Genomic DNA, 14,629 nt, shown 5'->3' on the forward strand with positions numbered 1-14,629 from the left:
TAAAAATCAAATATGCGCAGACTCCATAACGCAAAAATGCTCATTTTACCTAGATGTAGCCCCTAGAGCCTGAGACTGGAGTTCTAATACCCAGGCCAGAATGAGAGGCATGGATTCGGATCGTTCGCGATGGGGAACTGCACACCAAGACCTCAGCACAGCGCTGGGATGCACAAAAGGTGGTTTAGACAAAAAAAAAACAAGGATAGTAAAAATATCACCAGCTGACATGGAGAAGCTCTACTGAAGCTCGCCATCTGCCTGGGAGTGGTTCTGGGGAGAAAAACAAAGTTAACGGGTTCCTCAAGCCCGTACTGCACACTCGTGGGGTCCACATTTACAGCAAGCACCACATGGTATAGGTATCCCAAGCCAAGGGTTCCCATAAAAATGGCCAGTGTCTGGGCCCCAGAGAAGCAAATGTAAAACGACACTACAAGAAACTTCTGTGTCTGCCCACAAAGGATCGCTGTTATGGAAATTATCCTCCCACCATAAACAACTAGAAAACCAGGCACAATATATGTGGGAAAAAACTCTTTGGGGCGTTGGCTAGTGAACATGCAGGGCTGTGATGCCCCAGAGAAAGGGAAACAGTAACGAAAGACCTGTGATTTCTCCAACTTGGTGCCTGGACAGTGTTCAGGCTGCAGTCCAGCCAGGGGGACCAAGAGAGAACCTGTCAGTCTCACTGAGTTGAGGAGTTAGAGACTGAAGTTCAAGGAGGCTGAAGTGGCTGGGATTCATAGGAAAGGGCAATGGAGGGAAGAGTTGCACAGAGAGGAGCCACAACTACTGAGCCCACGTGCTGCAACTACTGAAGCCTGCGCTCCTAGAGCCCGCGCTCTGGGAAGAGTTGCCCAGAGAGGAGCACGGGCTGCAGCAGACAGGTCTCTGGCTGAGCGCTGCTCTGTGAGTGCGGGAGAACCCTGGGAGGTGGGGGGACAAGGAGTCCTGGGAGCTCACACAGACTGGGAGCAGTTCTCCTCCCCACCAGCCGGAATGAAAATGTTCAATGTAATACATGGAATATTGGGTAGAGGCTTCAGAAGTTGCTCACCTTAGTAGTGGGGCTAAATTAACTCTAACTGAAAGCTGCCCTGGACACACCCTCACAAAGCTTGAAAGCAGGCCTCCAGAGGATCAAATATCTATGGTCACCTAATAGTGTGTCAGGACAAAGTGCAGCACACTTTAAATGAATGCATCATCCAGCAGTGTGAAATTCATAACAGCTGGCATCCAATCAAAATCAGCAGGTGTGCAAAGAAGCAAGAAAATATGATTGATAACCAGGAGAAAAGTACATTAAAGATAAGTTCTGTGGATGTAATGTACAGCATGTAAATATTATTACAATAGTTAATAATACTGTACTGCATATTTACAAGTTTCTAAGAGAGTAGATGGTAAAAGTTCTCATCACAAGAAAAAGAAATTTGTAACTATGTGAGGTGTTGTTAACTAAACTTATTGTGGTAATCATTTCACAATATATACATATGTCAAATCATCATGTTGTATACCTAAAACTAATACAATGTTATATGTCCATATATCTCAATAAAACTGGGAAAAATATACACAAGTTTTATGGAAGTATCAAGAATAATTCATTATTAATTTAATACAATTTGAGCAGATAATGAAAATTCAAAATAATTTTTAGTCATTTTTAACACAGTGCAATCCCAACAGCACATGTAATCATAATTTCAATAAAAGATGCTTGAAATATGATGAGCTACGTGTATATAAGTTATTTGTTGGTAGCTTATAGGTATGTAACTTGAAATGGCATTGCTATAGTTTTATGATCATTAATCTAAGTTAGCAGAAGTCCACAATCTAATAAAATGATACATGAGGAAAAAAAGTATATTAATAAAAACAAAGCCAGAAATGACAGAGATGATTGAATTAGCAGACATGGACCTTAAAACATCTGTTATAACTATATTCTATATTTTTAAGAAGCCAGAGGAAATACTGAATATGTTAAGTAGAGACGTGGAAGAATACCAAGGCATATCATAATGAATTTGCTGAAAAACATTGGTAAAGAGAAAATCTTAAAAGCAGCCAGAGGGAAAAAGACAAATTATGTACAGAGGAACAAAAGTGAGACTAACGCAAGACTTCTCATGAGAAGCTATAAAAGCCAGAGGACCATGGAGTGAGATCTTTAAAGTGCCAAGTAAAAAGCAAACCAAAAACTCTCAACCTAGCATTCTCTACCGACTGAAAATATTATTTAAAAATTAAGGCAAGGACTTTCCTGGTGGCGCAGTGGTTAAGAATCTGCCTACCAATGCAGGAGACACGGGTTCGAGCCCTGGTCCGGGAAGATCCCACATGCCACAGAGCAACGAAGCCCACGCGCCACAGTGACTGAGCCTGTGCTCTAGAGCCTGCAAGCCACAACTATTGAGCCCACGTGCTTCAACTACTGAAGCCCGCGCGCCTAGAGCCCGTGCTCTACAACAAGAGAAGCCACCACAATGAGAAGTCTGCGCACCGCAACAAAGAGTAGCCCCCGCTGGACACAACCAGAGAAAACCCGTGCGCAGCAACGAAGACCCAACACAGCCAAATATAAATAAATAAATTTATTTTTTAAAAAATTAAGGCAAAACACTTTACAGTATCTGTCAAACTAAAGTGGAGAGGTCCGCCACCAGCAGATCTGCACTGTAAGAAATGTTCAAGGAAGTTCTTCGGACAGAAGGCAAGTGGCATCAGATGGAAATTCAGATCAACAAAGAATGAAACGTAGCGGAAGTGGCAAATACGTGGGCAAATATGAAGTACATTTTTCTCATTTGTATTTTCTTCTTGCTCCTAATGCACCTCTGCCAGAGGCACCCTGGCCTGGCCTGGTACCCAGCACCTGTACTCCCTCCACCCAGACCCTGGCCAGCCCTAGGGTTCCCAGGCCTCAGCATCAGTACCATCAGAGGCGCTGCTTAGGGATAGATGCAGTCCCGCCAGGATAATGTGCCAACCCTTCATCCCTCTAGTCTCAGGAAGTCCAACCTTACCCAGGGCTGGACCACTCGGGAGGTTCCTGCAGTGTCTGCATGAGAGCAGCGGCCGAGGAGATGAGGATGCACTGACCAGAGAGATGTTTCGAAGGTAAATGGGCAGGGCTGGGGTGGAATTGCTCAGGAGGACTCACCTACCTACCCTCTGCCTTGAGTAGCTGGATGGGTGGTGTGTCCTCTGAAAGGGGAGCAGCCCAGAGATAGAAGGAGCCATGTGAGGCGGCGGGGGGGGGGGGGTTGCATTACGGCAAAATTGTGAGTTTCCTAAAAGGTCGGGTAGGGTAAGAAATTACTGCTTTTAGAAGATATTAGGTACAAAAAGCCTTGACTGAAAGAGAAGGAAGCAGTATGAGATGAATGACCAGAAAGCAGCAGAGGATGATGCTTAAATGATTACTGGGCTTGCATTCTCAGAACAAATAAAAGAGAAAGTGTGAGTTAAAGTACTGGGAACTATGAATCCTTATACTGTACGTTAAAACAAAACAAAAACTTCCCCATCTTTGTGGTGCATCAATATATCTACCTCAGGAAAGCAAATCTTGTACAATAGAGGAATTACACTCCTGTTGAATCATAGAATCAGGAATTTTCTTTACTGTTTTGGCAGTTACAGGAACTATGTAGCATTTGTGTTGCAAAGTATCATTGCATTGTTATTGCTCAAACAGTATGTTCTTGTTACTTCTAAGTATCCACCGCTATCAAGTGAAAAAAAAAAAAGATTTATGGGTTAATAGTACCACTGGCGCCGTCTCAAAGTGTTTATTATGTCCAACTCTGTGGCCCAGCTCTTACCCACAGCAAGACGTTTAGATAAAATACACAGATTTTATGGAAGATTACATGCTTGAAACACAATGACTATTATGTCATGTCTTCAGGTGTTTGCATTTTGACCTCTACCTCCGGGCTTTAGAGATGAAGTTATGTAAGAAAAGTCTTAGATGATTTAATACGCTTCTGAAGAATCAACTGATATATGTACATGAAAATCTCAAAAAATTTACATGAAAGTTTCCAAAATGACCTAGCTCATAGTTATTAAGATCTAAGTGATTTTTCACACTATTTCTTTACATACTTTATTGTAGTCTAGTGGCAATAGACTACTACTATTGTCTTATTATTAGAGATAATAAGACAATACTTGTGACAAAGCTCATTCACGTTCTGGGGGCACCCAGAGACAGTACACACGCCCTGCTGTCCCCACTTAAGGGCAAATTTCTACATTCTGGAAAAGGTATGGAGCAACACACAACCAAGCTGCACTTAAAACACTTTGGCAACAAAATACGCCCTGCTTTGAATAAATCATGAAAGTAGCTTTCCCCTCCCCTGGTCTCAAGTTTCTGTGGTTTCCCCCTTCCCTCTCCTCCCTATTTGAAGAAGGGCGGAGGGCATAACCTATAGGAGCAGGACTACAGCCTGAAGGGTGCAATGATATCACAGGAAAGCCTCCTATCCTGCCTGCCCTGACCTAGTTCTAAGCTGGGTGAGAAGGTGGCACCACTGACACCTCATCCCTGGGACTGGTCAGAGGGAAGAGCTTCCTTTCAGAGACCAGGAGCCCTGTCCCAGAATCACAGTGTTTTCTTATGTAGATTCTATTTTGGTTGCTCCTGGGTTGATCTCGTGATCCAAACACACCTGGCCCACAGCTGCCCACAGAAGCCTCCAGGCCAGCTGCAGCGCATAGACTAACGACCCCACTCCACTGCCCTCTGCTCTTCACAGCCTCATATTCCCGCTGCAACGCTCCAGCCAGGCCTCAGGACCCCCTCTGCTCTCAGACTGCTTCAGCACAGACCCCACCAGCTGGTGAGCTTCCCCACCATCCAGTCCCCACTCCCCAGAACGTCACGGGAAAAGTGCCCCTTCCTCCGTACCACAAACCAGGACCACATTCCCAAGAGGATCTTTTTACTTCACTGAGAAGAAAACTGTGCAGAGAGAGGAGAGATCAACTCCTTGCTAGGGCAGAATCTTAGGAGGAAGTTTCAGCCGTGTTGACATGAAGATAAGAATGATGAAAATGAAAAAAAGAAACGGTTTTCTTCTCGAAACTGGAAGTGAAGGCAATTACCTCTATCTTATACTAATAAAAATGCAAGACATCGCCTTTTCTGCTCATTCACTCATCCAACAAGTATCGACTTAGCAAAGGTCTGGATCAGACCCTCCTCCTCACAGCCACCCCCCCACCACCACCAGCGGCCAGGCTGCCCCTCAGCCTTTGAATCCCCTGCCTTCTCTCCAGGTTCATGTTGATGTAAATGGAAAATCACAGGCAGCTTTGGCCTCTGCACGGGCACTCCCGGAAGTCACAGAATTAAACTGGGGTGAGAATTGGGTTTTTTCTGTCTCCCTGGATGGAGGGTGAGGTCAAGATGGGAGCTGTGTAGGTGGCTGGGAGGGGAGGGGAGAGAAGACAGAAGGAGAGGGAATTCTTATGCGTTTGTACGCATAACTTCATATCTATAAAGAATTATAGACTATTTTGTGTAAACGTTTTTCGATGGACTTTTTCTCCACTTTACATCTCCTCAGGCTTTTAATATTACTTTTGTTTCTTATCTAGGCCACATTATGCTTGTTAACATTTCAAACAAATTGCTGTGCTCTCCTAATGCTGTATTAAAGGAGGTCATTGCCTTAAAATACAAGGCACCAAAGAAAGATAAAAGCTGTAAGTAAAAGTAGAACGATAAACCATTTAGCTTGAGTAATAGAAAATTTTTATTTGTGTTTTAAAACAGGCTCATGCTAAAATCACTCTATCCTATAAATTAGAGACACTTGGATGTCCCCAGTTCTGCTAGAATCGGAGTCAATGACATTTGAACCACTTTTATGAGGTGGAGGCAGATTGATCTCCGACACAGCCGAGATGCAGAGGTAACTGGTTCCATTTCCACCCTAATAATACAAAACCAAAATAAAGGGGAAGGTTTACCTCCGCAAGGCTGAAGTAAGAGTTCAGGCCTCTGCTGATAGATAATTTAAAGCAAAACAAATCAAGACACTAGGCGAAGTTAAAAAAAAAACAAAAAACAAAAGACAAAACATTACTTGATATGCTGATTACAGCAGTATAGTATAGTGATATAGTTGTATATTATTATTATTGTATTATTTGTATATTATATATTTATATTTAGAGATGTAGTTGTATATTATTATTATTGTATTATTTGTATATATTTATATTTAGAGATGTAGTTGTATATTATTATTATTGTATTATTTGTATATATTTATATTTAGAGATGTAGTTGTATATTATTATTGTATTATAGTTGTATTGTACTGTATAATAGTTGTATATCATCAAGATACACTCATGATAAAAATTAGGGGACTTGAACTCTCAGAAAATTGCATAAAGACCTTAAAATAGTAAGACATTTGGAACCACGCCTCATTTCTATGGTAGCCACAGCTACAGAAATGCAATGCGTTCCTTGTCAACACAGGAAGTTTGTTACAAAGACATCATTCAAAAGAAGAGTCAAACTCTGGAAACTCCCTTTAAAATGAAATGGGGGAAAAATAAGAAAGCGTTTACTTCTCTAAACTTTAAAGTGTTTTATGCAGAAATTAGACAAGTCACTGCAAAAAAAAAAAAAAAAAAAAAACTAATCCGGTTCACTTCTACTGTGGACCTCTTGCATGAGTCCTTGAGGATTTCACACCACAACTGCATGACCTTCTCTCTTGCTAAAGGTAGCCCTCAGCCTGTACAAAGGTACACCTTAATTTCATGCCTCTTCCACCCAGGCTTTCAAAGTGCTCACCTTGAGTAAGTGGCAAAAGTTGTGCTAAGCAGGTAAGGTCTTCAAATGAGTCAAATATTGATCAGAGGTTTTGGAAGAACGTCTCAATACTTGACTCCATATATGACATAGAGGTCAATCTAGTTGTTATTTTTATTACTCATTTATTCCTTCCACACGTATTTATTGAGCACAGACTGTGAGGATACAAAGATGAACCAGCAGGAGATGTGCCCTCAGGATGCTTACTTCTAACTGCAGTGACAGGAACGTGAAAAGCCGTAATACAAGCCACAAGTTCGTGAGGAAAGTATAGACAACACACTATTATTATCCGAGTTCAGAGGAGGGATGCAATACTTGCTGTAGCGTGAGGTGAGCATAGGAAGAAGGTGAGATACCAAATTCAGAAAAGGCTTTGTAGAAGTAGAAGCTTTTTATCTGAGCTTTGATGAGCAGATGGGTTTAGCCATTTGGAGACTGAGTAGAAATCACTCAGCACTGTGAAGGCATCCCAGAAGGAGACAAGTCTGCACAGAAGTGAGCTGGAATACGCACTCCCAGAGAAAGACGATGTCCAGCAGAGTTCATCCTGTCCTTATTACAAGCTGAATTGTGTCCCCTAAAATTTATTTGTTGAAGTCCGAAGCCCCAGTACCTCAGAATGTGACTGCATTTGGAGATAGGGCCTTTAAAGAGGCCAATAAGTTAAAATAGGTCATTGGGGTGAGTCCTCACCCAATATAACTGGTGCTGTGTGTTTTTTAAAATATTTTTATTTATTTTATTTATTTATGCTGCGCCAGGTCTTAGTTGAGGCACGGGGATTCCTTAGTTGAGGCATGCAGGATCTAGTTCCCCGACCAGGGATCAAATCCGGACCCCCCGCACTGGGAGTGCAGAGTCCTACCCACTGGACCTCCAGGGAAGTCCCATAACTGGTGGTCTTTTCAGAAGAGATTAGGACACAGACAGGTACAGAGGAAAGACCGTGTAAAGACACAGGGAGGAGACAAGCCATCTACAAGCCGAGAAGAAAGGCCTCAGAAGAAACCAACCCTACTGATACCTTGATCTTGGATTTCCAGCCTCCAGAACTGTGAGGAAATAAATTTCTGTTGTTTAAGCCACCCAGTCTGTGGTACTTTGTTGGCAGCCCCAACAAACTAATATAGTCCCCATAGAGGCTTTAGACATCCCCTGGTTTGGACCTGTAAGCAGATAGGGTGGGGGGTTGGCACAGGAAAAGAACCAAATGTAACTTTGGACGGAAGAGAAGCCATTTTAGGCCTAAGCCATTGTGTGATCTAAGCCCGGCCACAAGGCTTGCCCTTGAACAGGTCTCAGTAATAATGCTCTCACGGGGACAAAAGAACAAAGGCTGTTATAACAGCAAAGATAATAAATCAGTTGTAAAGACTCCCAGTTCTGAATGGTAAAGATTAGCCTGAAGCACTTTCTGAGCTGTTTTGCAGAATTTAAACCCCTTTCAAGGGCTCAAACCACCAGATCAACTGGAACCCAAGGGATGATGTTGACTATTTCTGACCTTCATGATTTCAGTCAACTAAAGCTTGGACTCTGCCGACCTTTGCCCTAATTCTATGCTGAATTCTCCTCTGCTCAAGTCCTTCATGAATGTGCATGTACCCTTAGCTTAAAACTTCTCCAATTTTGCTGTTTGGGGAGACACTGCTTTGGGAAAGATCGCCGGTGTTCCCCTTACTTGCTGCAGGTAATGAACCCTTCCTTCTCCCACTCTTTGGCTTGGTTGTGTCTTTTGGCTCCATACCCACCAAGAAGTGAACCCAGTTTTTGGGTAACAGACCGGGTTTGGTTTCCGGGCTCCCTACCTCGCTCCAGCTTACAGCTCAGCCCAGCCATACTGGTGACTGGATCTCACCAGCGTGCCCTGGCCCATGAGGCACGCAGATGGTGGAAAGCAAAATACAACAAACAAGCAACAATAAAGATCTCTTGAAGACCTACTAGTCACAGAGCACTGGGTTTAGCTCTGGATCACTGTATTCGCCTTCTCAGGCTGCCATAACAAAACACCACTGGCTGAGTGGCATAAACAGAGGATATTTATTTTCTCACAATTCTGGAGGCTGGAAGTCCCGGGTCAAGGTTGCAGCTGATTCAATTTCTTGTGAGAGCTTTCTTCCTGGCTTGCAGATGGCTGCCTGATCACTGTGTGCTCACAGGGCACACACACACACACACACACACACACACACACAGAGAGAAAGAGAGAGAGACTATCTTCCTCTTTTTATAAGGCCACCAATCCTATTGGATTAGGATCCCACCCTTATGATCCTTCATTACCTCCTAAAAGCTCTATCTCCAAATACAGTCACATTGGGGGATTAGGGCTTAAACATGTGAATTTGGAGGGGAACACAATTCAGTCCATAATAGTCCCTGATGTTTGCATTGTAGCTACCAATTAATAAGTACTTACAACATGTCAGAAACTGTTCCAAGCACTTTACACATTGAATCCTCCCAATAAGCATATAAGGAAAATACTATTATTGGACTTCTTTTCCAGATGAGCAAACTGAAGCACCAGGAGAAATTTCTGCCCAAGGCCACATAACTAGTAAGAGGTTAAGCTGGATTTTGAATGTAGGTGTTTAGGCTCCAAAGTCCATGTTTTTAATTGTTAATTATACTCAGCTGCCTCTCAGGTTAAATGTGGATAGAGATATTTCCACTGTCTTCAAGGTAGGCTAGAAGCCTCACCATCCTCTCAACTTTGCAGGGGCACAGGTAGGAGAGGGGTGGCACCTGGGCATTCCAGCAGGCTGACTTGCTGCAGAAAGACACCCTCCCCACACCACCCCATAGACACACACACTCCAGACACATGGAAATGATGGATAAAATGCAACAAATAAGTTTTTAATACATTTAGAGCATGGGAGAAGAAAGAGAAATCTCTGGAATGTAAAATCCTTGAAGACAAAGACATTATTTTCTTCATTTCTGATTCTCTAGGGTTTAGAACGGTGCCTGGCACACTCAATAAATATCTGTTGAATGAAAAAAAGATTTTAAGGGCTGGAAATGAACAGAAAACTCAAAGCCAAAGTAGTGTGCAAGAGTAAAGCTGAATGGGTAAAGGAGATCCTGGAACCTGACACAAGCTTTAGGATTTGGGAGCCAGGGTTTTGATGTTCATACATCAGATGTTCATTGATCAAACCTGTGATTTTCACACATGTCAAAAGATGAAGCCACTAACCTCTGTAAGAAGGACTCCCTGTATAAGGCTGAGGAGTTGTCCCATCTGTAAAACAGAGACCAGGACATTCCAACTGGGCAACCAGTCTTGAGAAGCCACAGGAGGCTGACCTGCTCTCTCTGTAATTTGTCTACAAAACCCAAGGAAGGTGGACTCTCATGGAACATAACACCCACCTCAGATGAGCTCACAGGTGAAAATTACAAACCACCCAGGAAATGAACCACCCCAGGGAAGAACCACAAAAGAGATAATTCCCATCCAAGAACTAGAGGCAATAGAACAATCTGAAAGAATCTTTAAAATAATTGAGTTTGAAATGTTGAAAGAGGTAAAGGAAGAAATACAACGTATAAAGCAGGAACAGGATATTATGGGGAAAAGAACAGATGAATTTAGGACAGAACAAATAGAAATCCTACACATGAAAAGTAGATTATCTACTGGAACTATTAAAAAAAAACTCAGTTAACTAAAAAGAGAATTAATGAAGTGGAAGAAATACTTCAGAATTCAGACTAGAGATGTAAGGAAGAAAACCATAAAAATCATGTAAGAGACCCAGAGACTAAAATGAGAAATACCAAATACATCGAACTAGAGTTCCAGAGAAGAGAGTAAGAAGAACACAAAATGACATTATTGAAAAAGCATGGAAATTTTTTCCATAACTAAAGATATGTGATGAAGCTCCCTGTATCATGAGCAAAATAAGTAAAAAATAAATCCACACCTAGACCCCTCAGAATATCAAAGACAAAGGGAAAATATTAGAACTACATGTGTGAATAAAACCAGGCTATTGAGAAAATGGCAGTAGGTGTAGAGAGTAGGTAAGTGGCCAGTCTATGCTTCATTCTTGCCCATTCTTCACGAATTTTCATTTCAGTGGGCGAAGAGGACCCTGGTTTGACAGGGGAATCAGAGCTCTGCCTTGTCAACAGTGGGAGGTGGATAGATTAGGAGGAAGACAGTTCAATTACCATTTTATTACAGTCTCAGAAACTATCTCAAATATAGCGTTTAAAAGGACTAACTCTGAAGTGATGCCAGTCTATTATTTGTAATTCAGTGCACGTTTCTCTCAACTTTAAGCCTGTTCAGTTTTGGATAGATGCCCAAGCATGTTCTTTATCAAAGGTATATTAAAGAATGAATCAATCAGTGAACAAGTTTCACTGAGCAGCATCACTTGTTTATTCCAAAAAACAATTATTGATTATCTACTAAGAGTAAGATACTTTGTTAGAAATTTTAGAGTTAAGAATTATGAAAAAAAGAAAAGAAAAAAAATGAGGCATGAAGACATACAACAGGACGATGAATAATGGGTTTGAACTGGTTTAGATATGATGATCCAGGCAGAGGGTTCAGCAAGTGCAAAGGCCCTGGGGCAGGTTGGCACTTACCATGTTTGAATAACAGAAAGTATGCCAATGTTCCTGGAATACAGTGATTGAGGAGAAGGGTAGTATAAGGTCAGCAAGGGAAGTAGGAATCAGGCCATATAGAGTGGGGTTAGGAGTTTGGACTTTATTCTTAATCCAATGGGAACCCACCAGAGGATTTTATTTATTTATTTATTTATTTATTTATTTATTTATTTATTTATTTATTTATTTAGGCTGCGTTGGGTCTTCATTGCTTCACGCGGGCTTTCTCTAGTTTTGGGAAGCGGGGGCTACTCTTCGTTGTGGTACACGGGCTTCTCACTGAGGTGGCTTCTCTTGTTGAGGAGCACAGGCTCTAGGAGTGAGGGCTTCAGTAGTTGTGGCTTGCAGACTCTAGAGCGCAGGCTCAGTAGTTGTGGCTCACAGGCTTAGTTGCTCCGTGGCATGTGGGATCTTCCTGGACCAGGGCTCAAACCCGTGTCCCCTGCATTGGCAGGCAGATTCTTAACCACTGTGCCACCAGGGAAGTCCCCCACCAGAAGATTTTAAGCAAAGAAACAACATGAGTTATTTTTTTTTAAATGATCACTCTGGGTGCTTAGTGGAGAATGGATTGAGGAGGGACAAAAATGAAAGAAGGAAAGGGAGTTAAATTGTTCTCCCACCAACTCAAGAGAGAATTGATGACAGCTCTGACTATAGTTAGCAACAGAGATGGAGAGAGGCAGACAGATCTGAGATATAATTCGAGGACAAAGTTTTGTTGATGCAGTGGATGTAGTGAATTGAGGGAAATAGAGAAAAATCAAGGATAACTTCAAGGCTTTTGGCCTGTCCCCTGGAAGAGTGGTGGTATGACTGTTTGAGACAGGAAAAAATGGGGAAAAACAGGGAAATCAATCATCCCATATCGGGCATGTTAATTTTGAGATACCTATTAGACCCACAAATGGATATGCCAGGTAAGAAGTCAAACAAAGTCTGTGGTTCAGGAGAGGTCATAGAAGAGAAAGGTATTTAGAGTTGTTGGACTACAGATGCTACCAACAGCCGTGGGCTTCCAAGAGAGAACCACCTCAGCAAAGAAGGAAGTGAAAAACAGAGAGCCTTGGTACATGCCCACACTTAAGTTCCAGAAGAGGAGGAGGAACCAGCCAAGGCAACCAGGAAGGAGTAACTTGGGAGCCTCAGGGAGGCAAAAGAAAAGAACATTTGCTCATCCCAAACGGAGTGGTCAACTGTATCAGATGTGCAGAAAGTCGGCATGAGTTTAGCTTTAGTGTCAGAAGCCTTGGAGTGGCTTTCAGAGAGAATGGAAGATAAAACATGGGGACACGGAGTACAGATAATTATGTCAAGTACATAGTTATTCTGCATGGGGAGTGAAGAAATGAGATGGTAGCTGAAGGGGGCTTGGAGTAAAGGGGGAGTTAGCTAAGATGATAGATCAGAGATGGAAAGATTCTGATGAGGCTGGTTGAGTAGAGAGGGAGGAAGTGAAGGTGCAGACTGATGCCCTTGAGTAGACAAGACGGGATGACGTCCACATGAGCAGGTGTGTGGCTTTGCTTGGACAGGGACACATCCCCTCGGCCTTAATAGGACAGAAGGCAGAAAATACGAGCATGGAGGTAGGTAGTTAATGGTGAAATGATGAGGAAGTTCCCATCTAATCGTTTCCATCTTCTTCACGAATTGTGAGGCTAAGTCATCGGTTGAAAGTGAAGCTGTGGGAGGAAGGTGGAGGGTTGGGTTAGTGACTGAAGAGAGAAAAAGGTAGGATATAAATATCTTAGCTGACTGGGAGTTCCCTGGTGGCGCAGTGGTTAAGACTCCGCACTCTCAATGCAGGGGGCCCAGGTTCGATCCCTGATCCAGGAACTAGATCCCACATGCATGCTGCAACGAAGAGTTCACATGCCACAACTAAGGAGCCGGTGAGCCGCAACTAAGGAGCCCTCCTGCTGCAACTAAGGAGCCCATGTGCCACAGCTAAGGCCCAATGCACCCAAACAAATATTTTTTTAAAGAGCGAGTTCAGTTTGGGGCATGGAGAAAGCATTTAAAAAAATAAATATCTTAGCAGAAAATGTGGCAGGGTTTCCAGGAGGTGTCAAGGGCCCATTTGAAATATGTGTCGCATATTTAAGATGACACTGTCCGCACAGTTGTGCAACTTCTGCAATATTCAGTTGCACAAGTGTAGTTATGATGGAGCAGCTTTGCCCAGTGAGTAACTGGAGAAAGAATGGAGATGGAGGTGTGGGGGTTCACAGGAAGTGATCAAGTTGGACCATGGAGCTGGGCAAGAAGGGTGAGAAGAACATTTGGAAAATGGTGTTCAATGGACAGCGGGTCCCAATGAGATAGAACAATTTGGAATTGAAGCATTTTAGTAAGTAGGCCAGAGGACAACACATTATTCAGAGAGGGGAATCCTTAAATCCGGGATTTCAAAGACTGGTTTTTTTCCTGCTAACCTCCCCTTGTGAGTAGATAGAATAGATAACAATCTGTGAAATGAGATTCCAGAATTAAGAAAGTTTTGTTGTCCTCACCTTGCCCAGAATGTATCCCCTCACTTGCTCAGAGCTGTCTAAAATCACGCAAGTAGAGAGCCATTACCCCATCATCAAGGGACTTCCTATTAAAATGTAAACCCTACGGGAAAGATGATTTATTCCAAGCCAGGCAGGGACACCTCATCCTCATCTCTCTCCGTAAGTGTGTAGGGAGCACCTCTCAGCCAAAGGCCCTGTGCGGCCAACCCACCAGTGCACAGCCTGGGACAAGACCAGCACTGCTCCCAACTTTATGCAACTGAGGTCCTCGCAAACTTCATCCTCAGGTGAGAATTAATTTTTCAGATTATTTCCAGAGAACAGGTTTTTACGTGGGAAAGAGCAGACATATTGAGCACCCAAAACAGAAGGTTTGGTCCTTCAGAGTTTGCCTGGACCTGGCATTATTTCCCTAAAGTTACAGCATAACTGAAAGTTTTGTAAAAAAGGAATAAAAAGCAGAAATACAGATTGAAAATCTTACAAATGCATATAACCTTAGACACAGAAATTCAACAATTTGTCAGAAGGAAATAGAGATGATGTACTAAGATGTTTGAGTTAAGAATGTGCATCACAATATTATTTATAATATCAAAAC

Source organism: Delphinus delphis, chromosome 13 (assembly GCF_949987515.2).
Source record: "Delphinus delphis chromosome 13, mDelDel1.2, whole genome shotgun sequence".
NCBI lineage: Eukaryota > Metazoa > Chordata > Mammalia > Artiodactyla > Delphinidae > Delphinus > Delphinus delphis.